At 45.2% G+C, this 13,268-nt stretch overlaps 1 protein-coding gene across 5 annotated transcripts in view; it reads left to right on the top strand.

Annotated features, from left to right (window-relative positions):
* LOC129827957 (leucine-rich repeat and immunoglobulin-like domain-containing nogo receptor-interacting protein 2) overlaps positions 1-13,268 on the top strand; it is a 407,967-nt gene that overhangs the window by 261,397 nt on the left and 133,302 nt on the right. Inside the window, exon 5 of one of the 5 annotated variants that reach the window (XM_055889268.1) lies at positions 2,027-2,082. The exons of the other annotated variants lie outside the window; for them this stretch is intronic. The gene's annotated coding sequence lies outside the window, so the exon portion shown is untranslated. The remainder of the gene's footprint in view (positions 1-2,026; positions 2,083-13,268) is intronic. 5 annotated transcript variants of the gene reach the window in all.

Below are 13,268 nucleotides of genomic sequence, written 5' to 3'. Positions count from 1 at the left end.
TAGCCCAAGCTATTTGGCAGTGCCTGCTTCCTCTGGGCACGAAGGCACATTTAATTCAATGAAGGTTTCTACGAAGATGGAGCATAGGGATACAGGCCTAAAAATGCGCCATATTTCTATTTTCAAGTCTAAGAGTACGGTAATGATAGTTTCTGAACTATTCAGAATTTACAGTTGAATAGGCTCTCAAAGGATCTGTATGTTTCTCCTTTATGTGTGCCCACTACAAGACGTATCCTCATTACAATGACATGGAGTACACTCTGAAATCTCAAGGCAAACCCAGCGTGCAAAACTGGTTGCAATGATGCTATAAGGACGTCTTTAATCACTGGGTATGACACACATTGAAAATCAAGTTATTAATAGGTAGATTTTCATTGAATTTCATACCCAATGGTAGTAATGACGTCCTTATGGCATCATTGCAACCCGTTTTGCCTGCTGGGTTTGCTTTGAGATACTCCACGTCATTATATGTTCAAGGCAAAATAAGTCGCATCCGCTGATTGGCATTCTTATTGACTCTTACTGTAGATGCTACATCTATATGCATCATCATTCTTTGCAATAGACTCATGTCTCCCCAAGTACATTGATTCAATGTGATTGTTCTCAACAGTCAGTCTTCTCCCAAACGTCGAAATTCTAGCCCTCCCTTTACAAATGATGCTAAGAAATGTTTTATTTGATTTATATTATTGTCACTGTAAGTAAGCATCCATTGTTAATCTTTTAATGGCTATGAGATGTAAATGTAGGTCGAAGTGAATTGATGCTATTTTGATCATTGGATGATGAAGAGAGGTAGGATCTGTGGAAAACAGCAATGAATAACTCAGTGTGTGAAATTCAATTTGTGTTGATTGCTTTGACTTGACCCGACTTGTGTGTCTTACTCATAGAAGTTCCCTTCAAAGAGGGGCATGGCCTCTGTTTTTAAACAAATCACACTTCTGCATCTCGCCAATTAGCACAACTGTGGAATGTGTATATTGTAAGTATTTAAGTGTAAGCAAGGCAATTTGCATACTATACAGGGAGTCTTGCTAAAATAAGGATAGAGTTAAGGTTCTTGCCTCACCATCACCTTTAGAAAGCCTCTCAAAATTCTACGAAACATGCTTTAATGTGGGAACTTATCCACAAATTAAATAACAATATCCAGTACCAAGTCAGCTAAATGGCTCCAATTCTCTACCCTGGAAATTTTGACCTTCTCATTCCACAATGGCTCTATAAGGAAAAAACTATTATCCACAATGATTAGGGAAATTGCCAGTCGTGCTCAGAATTAGGGACTATAGCCTCCCTTCCTGCTGTTGACAGGTCCATAGCAAGAAGAGAAACAGGAGGGAGTGACTGAATAGATGTACTGTATATGGAAGTGATGGGAAGCAGCAATGACAACCTTCTCCTAGATCACATTAACATGCAGTCGGCCCGTCATCTCTGTTTTGCCTTAATTCAACCAGATGCGTCTCATTCAGACTCTGTCCCAAAGATGCACTCTGGAGGGAAACTTAAATGTCAGGCTTGATACAGCGAGCCTGCAATTAATGGTCGACTGGAATAAATGTAGTTGAAGGGCGTTTACTTATGGATGTGGTGTTCAGGTTGTCAAATCTGGACCCCCGGAGCTTTGGAACAAAAGGGTGGCATTGATACTCCTGAAGGGGATTGTTGGATGGTGACGAGAGTTGTCTCGTTTTCAGCTGCGAGGAGAGTAGAGGTTAATAAATAGGTGTTTTATCACATTAAATGTTTCTTAGGTGTCTCTTCTCATGAACTATGAGTTATTTTAACACGGATGGTTACAACAGAGCTCAGAAAAACCATGTGTCCATTCCCTGTGGTTTAGATGTCCATTCCTTTTGCTTGTTTTTTTGAGATGTTGGTACAGGAAATGCCAGGATTCTAATTATGTATTAAAGGAGGGGGATGAAATGTCTTGGCTGGCAAACTTTGAGCGGCTATCAGAACCTTTGTGTTAAGTTAATTTGTGGAATTTCTTTCCTCTTTGCAGCAATTCCACCATGAAGGCCTGATTCACGCAGTCTTCTCTGAACAGTTGATGTTGAGGTGTGTCTCTTAGTTGAACTCTTTGAAGCATTTATTTGGGCTGCAATCTGAGGTGCAGCTAACTCTAATGAACTCATCCTCTGCAGCAGAGGTAACTCCGCGTCTTCCTTTCCTGTGGCGCACCTCCTGAGAGCCAATTTCATCATAGCGCTTGACGGTTTTTGCGACTGCACTTAAAGAAACTTTCAAAGTTCTTGACTGACCTTCATGTCGTAAAGTAATGATGGACTGTCATTTCTCTTTGCTTATTTGAGCTGTTCTTGCCATAATTTGGACTTGGTAGATCTTCCCCTCATCCATCCGGTACTCTACCCTGCCTGCTCAGTAGAGACTGCTGCCCTATGTACATAGATAGTGTTGTAAAGTAATGAGAGAATGCCAAGAGTGTGCAACGCTGTCATCAAGGCAAAGGATGGCTACTTTGAAGAATCTCCAATATAAAATATATTTTGATTTGTTGAACACTTTTTGGGTTACCACATGATTCCATATGTGTTATTTCATAGTTTTGATGTCTTCACTATTATTCTGCAATGTAGAAAATGGTACAAATAAATAGAACCCTGGAATGAGTAGGTGTGTAAAATGTTTGACTGGTGCTGTATATATTGTTATCCTCCATATATCAGCTAGAGGTAGAGGATGTGGGGAGGATCAAAATCAAATAAAAGTGCATTGGTCGCGTACACAGATTTGCAGATGTTATTGTTTCTAGCTCCAACAGTAATACCGAAGGGAAAAAACAACACACATAATCAATTATTTAAAAAAAATACATATAACTTATATAGGATGAGCAATGACTAGAATACAGTATGTACCTATAAAGTGGGTGAAACAGTATGTAAACATTATTAAAGTGACTAGTGTTCAATGACGCTATCTATGTACATAGGGCAGCAGTCCCTACTGTGCAGGCAGGGTAGAGTACCAGGTGGATGAGGGAAGGAGCTACAGTAATAACATACGTGGCACCACTTTTGGACATGGCAGTAGAGCACGTTTATGTTCACTCCACTTCAGCCTTTAATGTGCAGTGATGCGCCTCAAACCCGTTGGATATTATGCACGGAGGCGCAGCCAACTGAGGCCCAAACCCTCGCACGAAAAAAAGGGCTTGGATCAGCAGGTGTGACTGTAAAGGATAGCCCGGATTTGTCTGAGGAAAATGCAGGGTAAATAAATATTTCATGGAATATCTTAGCGGAGATGCAGCTGGAAAAGGACTGCAGGCGGATAGCCTAGCCAACTGATCTCTATCCCCCTATCTCCCCTATGTGCAACAGCGACCTTAGGGAACTACACGACTTACTACTTCAATTTAGGGCATCTCAAAGTAGCAGTGCTGATCTTGGATCAGTTCCCCTGTCTTACTCATTATGGTTTAAAAGGCACAACTGATCTTAAATCAGGTCCTATGTCAGCAATCCTACTCTGGGACGCTTCGGGAATTTTGGCTCTGGGAATTCAAGTGGGCGATTTTTAACAGTCACTGATTGGAAGCATACCATATCATTGACATTACTAACCAGTCGGGGCAGAGCTCTTCCACACCTGCTCTCTTTCTTATACTTTCATTAACATTTATTTCTTATTTTTTATTCTGCATTTATTTTTTTTGCCATTTACAGGAAATATATAATGCCGGTAGCTCATAAGCCTACATGTTATGTGTTCAATTGGGAGTGGAAATGTCTTGAGAGTGATGGCGGCACTTTGAGGAGTGGACACGCACACACAGGTTATCAGGGTCATTACCTTTAAGAGATGGAGCAGGAACAGACCGAAGGTCATTATTAGTTGGTGGGAGTGCTGATTTAAGGTTTACTCTCCTATAAAAAATAACAGTTCACAGATAATAAACAATCTTTAGTTTTTGCTGATTAGAATGTAGGTGCTTGCATTGAATAATGTTCCGATATATGTCTGCCTTTTTCAAATATCTTTAGAAATAACTCATGAGGTAGCCTATATTTGGAATGTGTCCAGGGCACAGTTGAACTTTCCCACCCACCAAGGTCACTTGTTTAACCATGATCGCAATAGTATGACTGTTAGGCCTGTATGTCCATTCATGTAGTGAAGTCACTGACCTGGCCTAACAACCCATAACATTGCCCTACGAGTTGGGTGGGATATGTTGTGGAGATTGTGAACCGAGCAAAGAAAATGTATCTGGAGTCTTACTAGATGTGAGACATTATTTGCTTTTCCTCATGACCTACAGCATTTCCTGTCCTGTACGAAAATATACTGAACATGTTTGCTAATACTTTTTAAAATGTATTACTGTGACTTACACCGGATAAGTGTTTGTTCACTTTGTGACTGACAGTTTACTTATTTAGGAACTATGTATCATTGTTGTGGCCCAGAATATTGCTCTGGCACATTGCTGTGGCCCAGAAATTCTCAAGTCGTGTATCGTGTCATCAACAGGTATTGGCAGCATTGACGTGGTTTCCCTTTGAGGAAAAGAGACATCTATCATTGTCAAATGCGGTGGAAAAGATTGTACCACAAGATGGCATTCCTTTCTGTTTTCTCATGTTTGGTTCAATGGATTTGATAACGACTGAAAGGGTACTGTCAGAATACAGAACATTGTCATCAACCTGCTCATGTTCGCCTTACATTTATGTTAGACCGCTGGTTATATTGCTTATTGTCAAAGGAAGATGAGAGTTTTAAGTCATCTAATGAAATGCAACACTTCGGAGTGGGTATGAGAGCCAATATTGCGGTTAGTCTCTCATAATTGGAGGTACAACTCAGAGGGGAGGAGAAGTCCAGGGGGTTTGTTTTTATCAGTAAGGTCAGTCAAAGATATTCAGGAGAAAGGTGCAGAAAAATCAAGAAAAACAATGGCCTTGAGACAGATTGTATGTTTTGAGATTCAGCAGAGATCCGAGGAAATGGCTGGTGATACTGACACATTTCGGTGTATATAATTTGTAACTGACCCTCTGTGCGTTTTTGTTAAAATGGATTATTAGATACTGTTTAAAGGCACAATCTGGGATGGTTCTTGCTAAACGTATTGATTGTTTAAGAGTATAACATATCAATATTTAATTTAGTACATGTAGTACAGTGGTTACATTCCCCATCCCTCAACTTTAGACAAAACCAAATGGTTGGGTTGCCATTGGGCTGAAACTTCCACAGCTCAACCACTCAATAGGAACCAGCAGTACTACACATTGCTAACAGCGGTGACGTCCAGTCAGTGTAGGCAGTGCTTACCCTGTGAAGATTTAATTTTAAAAAAATGCTGTTATGAAAAGCCTAATGAAATATAATTACATAAAAAATTGACATTGTTTTTTGTTATTGAATGTTTTTTCTCAATGATTATGGCGGTTTCTCTTCATACGAAGAGGAGGAGTAGTGATTCGACCAAAACGCAGCGTGGTTATGTGACATAATGATTTATTAAACAAGACGAAGACGAAACGAAATACACTTGATAAACTACAAAACAAATAAAGGATGTAGACAGACCTGGACACGAACTTACATATAACGTGAAGAACGCATGAACAGGAAACAGACTACATACAAAACGAACGAACGATACCGAAACAGTCCCATGTGGCGTAACATACAGACACTGACACAGGAGACAACCACCCACAAACAAACAATGTGACACCACCTACCTTAATATGATTCTCAATCAGAGGAGATGAAAACCACCTGCCTCTAATTGAGAACCATATCAGGTACCCATTAAACCAACATAGAAACACAAAACATAGACTGCCCACCCAAACTCACGTCCTGACCAACTAACGCATACAAAACTAATAGAAAACAGGTCAGGCACGTGACAGGTTTTTATCCTCAAAATCTCAAAAGTGGCAGTGTTGAGAGTGAGCCTTGTGTTTAGGTTCACAAAGTGAAGAGAGTTTCTAAGGGATTCAATACTAACCTGCTGAAAAGATAATATGTCTCGCTAGATATAAAGTGATATGTCGCGTTTGTTATGTAGCTGTAAATGCAGTATGTACTTGAGTGTTATAGTTACTATGTATACTTATTTTGACTGTTTTCAAGCCATATTAACAGCTAGCTAGCTAGTGTTGTAGCCAATTGTAGCTGTGGATACTACATCGGTCTACAATAGTTGAGCTGAGTTGCGCAGTGTGTCATTTTGTCGGCTGATTGCTATAAAATATGCTGCCATCGGAGGTTATTGCTTGTGTATCTTGGCTACATTGGTATTTACATTTGGTGAAAGTTGTTTGCCAATTTCAGTTAATAGCCTATGCTACCCTGGTTGTTTGAGCTATCTGTTTTATGGTGAACTTGGGCTTCATCAAGGTTTATTTGTGAGTAAATATGGCTTTGATAATAGCCAATGCGTACCCAGCCACCGACCTCACCACACAAAGCAAAAACATGTTTTTCTTGGTACAGTACATCGAGAGACATCAATCTGTTGCTTTGCAACACTCAAATCAAATCAAGTTTTTTATATAGCCCTTCGTACATCAGCTAATATCTCGAAGTGCTGTACAGAAACCCAGCCTAAAACCCCAAACAGCAGGCAATGCAGGTGTAGAAGCACGGTGGCTAGGAAAAACTCCCTAGAAAGGCCAAAACCTAGGAAGAAACCTAGAGAGGAACCAGGCTATGAGGGGTGGCCAGTCCTCTTCTGGCTGTGCCGGGTGGAGATTATAACAGAACATGGCCAAGATGTTCAAAATTTTCATAAGTGACAAGCATGGTCAAATAATAATCAGGAATAAATGTCAGTTGGCTTTTCATAGCCGATCATTAAGAGTTGAAAACAGCATGTCTGGGACAGGTAGGGGTTCCATAACCGCAGGCACACTCACAATGTAACAATGTAACATTGTATCTAGACATGTTCTTGAACAATAGACAAATATCGACATGCCGTCCCTGTTAGGATCACAATTTCGCAGCCAGTCTACACTTGGCAATTGTATATTTTTTTATATTTTTATTTCACCTTTATTTAACCAGTTAGGCTAGTTGAGAACAAGTTCTTATTTACAACTGTAACCTGGCTAAGATAAAGCAAAGCAGTGCGACACAAACAACAACCCAGAGTTAAACATGGAATAAACAAACATACAGTCAATAAATAAGTCAATAAATAATACAATAGAAAAAGTTTATATACAGTGTGTGCAAATGAGGTAGGATAACGGAGGTAAGGCAATAAATAGGCCATAGTGGCGAAATAATTACAACATAGCAATTAAACACTGGAGTGATAGATGTGCAGAAGATGAGTGTATAAGTAGAGATACTGGGGTGCAAAGGAGCAAAATAGATGACAGTATGGGGATGAGGTGGCTGGATGGGCTAATTACAGGTGGGCTATGTACAGGTGCGGTGATCTATGAGCTGATCTGACAGCTAGCGCTTAAAGCTAGTGAGGGAGAGTTGAGTCTACGGCTTCAGAGATTTTTGCAGTTCATTCCAGTCATTGGCAGCAGAGAACTGGAAGGAAAGGATGCCAAAGGAGGAATTGGCTTTGGGGGTGACCAGTGAAATATACCTGCTGGAGCTCGTGCTACGAGTGGGTGCTGCTATGGTGACCAGTGAGCTGAGATAAGGCAGGGCTTTACCTAGCAAAGATTTATAGATGACCTGGAGAAGCCAGTGGCTTTGGCGCCGAATATGTAGCGAAGGCCAGCCAACGAGAGCAAACAGGTCGTAATGGTGGGTAGTATATAGGGCTTTGGTAACAAAATGGGTGGCACTGTGATAGACTGCATCCAATTTGCTGAGTAGTGTTGGAGGCTATTTTGTAAATGACATCGCCGAAGTCTAGGATTGGTAGCAGAGTCAATTTTACGACGGTATGTTTGGCCGTATGAGTGAAGGATGCTTTGTTGCGAAATAGGAAGTTGATTCTACATCTAATTTTGGATTGGAGATGCTTAATGTGTGTCACGATCGTCAAAATAACATTCGGACCAAGGCGCAGTGTGATATGGGTTCCACATCTTTTTATTTGTAAAACGCACAAAACAAGAAAAAAGATAACGATACATGAAGCTATGGAGTGCTCACAGGCAACTACACATAAACAAGATCCCAAAAAACACAGTGGGGAATTGGCTGCCTAAATATGACCCCCAATCAGAGACGACGATAGACAGCTGCCTCTGATTGGGAACCATACCAGTCCAACATAGAAATAAAACAACCTAGATTAACCACCCTAGTCACACCCCGACCTAACCAACATAGAGAATAAAAAGGCTCTCTATGGTAAGGGCGTGACAGTACCCCCCCTCCAAAGGTGCGGACTCTGGCCGCAAAATCTGACTCTATAGGGGAGGGTCTGGGTGGACATCTAGCATCGGTGGCGGCTCTGGTGCGGGACTTTGCCCCCGCCCAGACCACGGGTTTGGCCATGGAGCCGGGTAAAACGTCGTACCCGGATTGTGCACCGGCGCAGAGGAAGGCTCCTGCCATGGAGCTAGACTGGACGCTGTGCCTGGACTGGGCACCGGTTCAGAAGAAGGCTCCGGCCCTGGAGCAGGACTGGATGCTTTGCCTGGACTGGGCATTGGCGCAGAGGAAGGCTCCGGCCTTGGAGCGGAACTGGACGCCGTGCCTGGACTGGGCACCGGCGCAGAGGAAGGCTCCTGCCCTGGAGAGGGACTAGACGGCGTGCCTGAACTGGGCACCGGCAAAGAAGAAGGCTCCTGCCATGGAGCAGGACTGGACGCAGTGCCTGGACTGGACATCGGCGCCGAAGAAGGCTCCGGCCGTGGAGCGGGACTGTATGCCGTGCCTTGACTGAGCACCGGCGCAGAGGAAGGCTCCTGCCCTGGAGCTGGACTGGATGCCTTGCCTGGAAGCTACGGACCGTTGACCGTCGCTGGAGATTCCGGACTGTGGACCGTCGCAGGAGTTTCCGGACCGTGGACCGTCGTAGGAGGTTCCGGACCCTGGACCGTCATAGGAGGTTCCAGACCGTGGACCGTCGCAAGAGGTTCCAGACAGTGGACCGTCGCGCAAGCTCCAGACCGTGGACCGTCGCGCAAGCTCCAGACCGTGGACCGTCGCGCAAGCTCCAGACCGTGGACCGTCGCGCAAGCTCCAGACCGTGGACCGTCGCCGGAAGCTCCGGACCGGGGATGTTACCGGAAGCTCTGGACCGGGGACAGTCGCTGGAAGCTCCGGACCGGGGACAGTCGCCAGAAACTGTGGACCGGGGACCGTCGCCGAAAGCTCTGAACTGTGCACCGTCGCCGGACACCTGGTGCGTGGAGCCGGCACAGGTGGCATCGGACTAGTGACACGCACTTCAGGGCGAGTGTGAGGAGCAGGCACAGGACGTACTGGACTGGGAAGGCGCACTGGAGGCCTAGTGCGTGGAGCCAGCACAGGTGGCACCGGACTGGTGACACGCACTTCAGGGAGAGTGCGAGGAGCAGGCACAGGACGTACCGGACTGGGAAGGCGCACTGGAGGCCTAGTGCGTGGAGCCAGCACAGGTGGCACCGGACTGGTGACACGCACTTCAGGGCGAGTGCGAGGAGCAGGTACAGGACGTACCAGACTGGGAAGGCGCACTGGAGGCCTAGTGCGTGGGGACAGCACAGGTGGCACCGGACTGGTGACACGCACTTCAGGGCGAGTGCGAGGAGCAGTTACAGGACGTCCCGGACTGGGGAGGAGAACTGGAGGCCTAGTGCGTGGTGCCAGCACAGGTGGTACCGGACTGATGACACACACTTCTGGGCAAGTGCGAGGAGCGGGCACAGGATTTACCGGACTGTGAAGGCGCACTGAAGGTCTAGTGCGTGGATCCGGCACAGGTGACACCGGACTGGTGACACGCTCCTCAAGGCGAGTGCGCAGAGCTGGCACAGGACGTACTGGGCTGTGGAGGCGTACTGGAGACCTGGTGCGTGGAGCCGGCACAGTTTTTACCACACTGCTAGCACGCTCCTCAGGACGAGTATGGAGAGCTGACTCAGGTGGCCTCAAACTGATGACACGCTCCTTAGGGTGAATTTCGTTCATCATACACCAACACAACAACTCTCTCATTTGTCTCTCCTCCAATTTCTCCATCAACTCACTGACGGTCTCTGACTCTCCGTTCACTCTGCCCCAATTTCTCCATCTTCTCCCAGATTGGCTCTGGTTCACTCCTCGGCCCCGCCGACCCCCCCCCGTGTGACCCCCCCCAATTATTTGGGCTGTTCTTTGGGCTTTCGTTGTGGCCGCGAACCCCAGCGTCGTCGCTGTCTTCCGTTCTCTCCCTGCGTCTGCGTCCAAGGAATGCTTTTGTGTTCCCCATTATTTCCTCCCAAGTCCAGGATATCTTCACCTCCTTGATCTCCTCCCAAGCCCAGGATACCTTCTCCTCCTGGCCACGCTGCTTCTTCCTGGTGTGGTGGGATCTTCTGTCACGATCGTCAAAATGACATTCGGACCAAGGCGCAGCGTGATATGGGTTCCACATCTTTTTATTTGTGAAACGCACAAACAAGAAAAAAGCAAATCACACGTTAAGCTATGGAGTGCTCACAGACAACTACACATAAACAAGATCCCACAAAACACAGTGGTAAAATGGCTGCTTAAATATTATCCCCAATCAGAGACAACGATAAACAGCTGCCTCTGATTGGGAACCATACCAGGCCAACATAGAAATAAAACAACCTAGATTACCCACCTTTAGTCACACCCCGACCTAACCAACATAGAGAATAAAAAGGCTCTCTATGGTCAGGGTGTGATAATGTGAGTCTGGAAGGAGAGTTTACAGTCTAGCCAGACACCTAGGTATTTGTAGTTGTCCACATATTCTAAGTCAGAACCGTCCAGAGTAGTGACGAGGGCATGTGTAGGCAGCGATAGGTTGACGAGCATGCATTTAGTTTTACTTGCATTTAAGAACAATTGAAGGCCACAGAAGGAGAGTTGTATGGCATTAAAGCTCATCTGGAGGTTAATTAACACAGTGTCCAAAGAAGGGCCAGAAGTATACAGAAGCAAGAGCGAGATTATTGATGTCTACAGAGAAAAGAGTCGGCCCGAGGAACCGCTGGGAGGAGGTGCTCTTATTCTCCATGGACTTTACGGTTTCCCAGAACTTTTGGAGTTTGTGCTACAGGATGCAGCACAAACTTTTTTTCTGATCGAAAAGGCTAGCCTTAGCTTTCCTAACTGCCTGTGTATATTGGTTCCTAACTTCCCTGAAAAGTTGCATATCGCGGGGGCTATTCGATGCTAATGCAGTATGCCACAGGATGTTTTTGTGCTGGTCAAGGGCAGTCAGGTCTAGAGTGAACCAGGGGCTATATCTGTTTCTGGTTAAAAAAAAATTGAATGGGGCATGCTTATTTAACATGTTGAGGAAAGCACTTTTAAAGAATAACCAGGCATCCTATGCTGACGGAATGAGGTCAATGTCCTTGCAGGATACCCGGACCAGGTCGATTAGAAAGGCCTGCTCGCTAAAGTGATTTAGGGAGCATTTGACAGTGATGATTGGCAGTGATCGCTGAGATCCCTGTTGAAGACAGCAGAGGTGTATTTGGAGAGCAGGTTGGTTAGGATAATATCTATGCGGGTGCCGTGTTTACGGATTTGGGGATGTACCTGGTAGGTTCATTGATAATTTGTGTGAGATTGAGGGCATGAAGCTTAGATTGTAGGATGGCCGGGGTGTGAAGCATGTCCCAGTTTAGGTCACCTAACAGCACGAGCTCTGAGGAAAGATGGGAGGCAATCAATTCACACATGGTGTCCAGGGCACAGCTGGGGGCTGAAGGTGAGAGACTTGTTTCTGGAAAGGTGGATTTTTAAAAGTAGGAGCTCAAATTGTTTGGGCACAGACCTGGATAGTAAGACAGAACTCTGCAGGCTATCTTTGCAGTAGATTGCAACTCCGCCCCCTTTGGCAGTTCTATCTTGTCAGAAAATGTTATAGTTAAGGATGGAAATTTCACGGTTTTGGTGGTCTTCCTAAGCCAGGATTCAGACACAGCTAGTACATCCGGGATGGCAAGTGTGCTAAGGCAGTGAATAAAATAAACTTAGGAAGGAGGCTTATAATGAAACCAAGGATTTTACGGTTACAGAAGTCAACAAATGAGAGAGCCTGTGGAATGGGAGTGGAGCTAGGCACTGCAGGGCCTGGATTAACCTCTACATCACCAGAGGAACAGAGTTGGATAAGGGTACGGCTAAAGGCTATGAGAACTAGTCGTCTTGTGCGTTCGCAACAGAGAGTAAAGGGAGTAGGTTTCTGGGCATGATAGAATAGGTTCAAGGCATAATGTACAGACAAAGGTATGGTAGGATGTAACTACAGTGGAGGTAAACCTATGCACTGAGTGACGATGAGTGAGATATTGTCTCACGAAACATCATGTAAACCAGGTGAGGTCACCGCATGTGTGGGAGGTGAAATTAAAGGTTCAACTAAGGTGTATTGAGCAGGGCTAGAGGCTCTACAGTGAAATATGGCAATAATTACTAACCAAAACAGTAATGTAAAAGGCATATTGACATTAGGGAGAGGCATGCGTAGCCGAGTAATCATAGGGGTCCAGTGAGTGGCTCGGGCCGGAGACATGGCAATTCAGGCAGCTAGCGGGCCGGGGTTAGCAAGCTAGCAGAAGAAAGTCTGTTGTAACCCTTTCGTGCTGTTACGTCTGCAGACCAGTCGTCGTGGATCAGCATGGCTTCGTGTGGTAAAAGGGATCTAGGCCAATTGGCAGAATAGGTATAGTGGCCAAAGAATTTTTCCAATTGTCCTCTTAAGCTAACAGTCCGATATGCTCTAGACAGCTAGCGGGCCGGGGTTAACAGGCTAACAGATCGGCATTCAGGGGATGTCGCGACGGAGGAGCCAATTAATAAACCCCATCGGGCAAATTACTTCAGTAGTCCAGTCGTGAAGGGTCGGGGGGTTCCAGGCCAATTGGCAAAATAGGTATTGTAGCCCAAGAAGTGGCTGATGGACCTCTTCGGCTAGCCGGGAGATGGGCCTAGCAGGGCTAGCTCCATGCTAATTGGTTCTTGCTTCGGGACAGAGACGTTAGCCAGGAAAGGCCACTCGGATAGCAGCTAGCTAGCTGTGATGATCCAGGTGAAAAGGTTCAGAGTTTGCGGTAGAAATCCGGAATTATGGATAAGAAAAATAACTCAGATTTGCTCTGGTTTGAGTC

This window comes from Salvelinus fontinalis, chromosome 29, assembly GCF_029448725.1.
Source record: "Salvelinus fontinalis isolate EN_2023a chromosome 29, ASM2944872v1, whole genome shotgun sequence".
Taxonomy (NCBI): domain Eukaryota; kingdom Metazoa; phylum Chordata; class Actinopteri; order Salmoniformes; family Salmonidae; genus Salvelinus; species Salvelinus fontinalis.
This window is presented reverse-complemented; position numbering and strand designations above follow the sequence as displayed.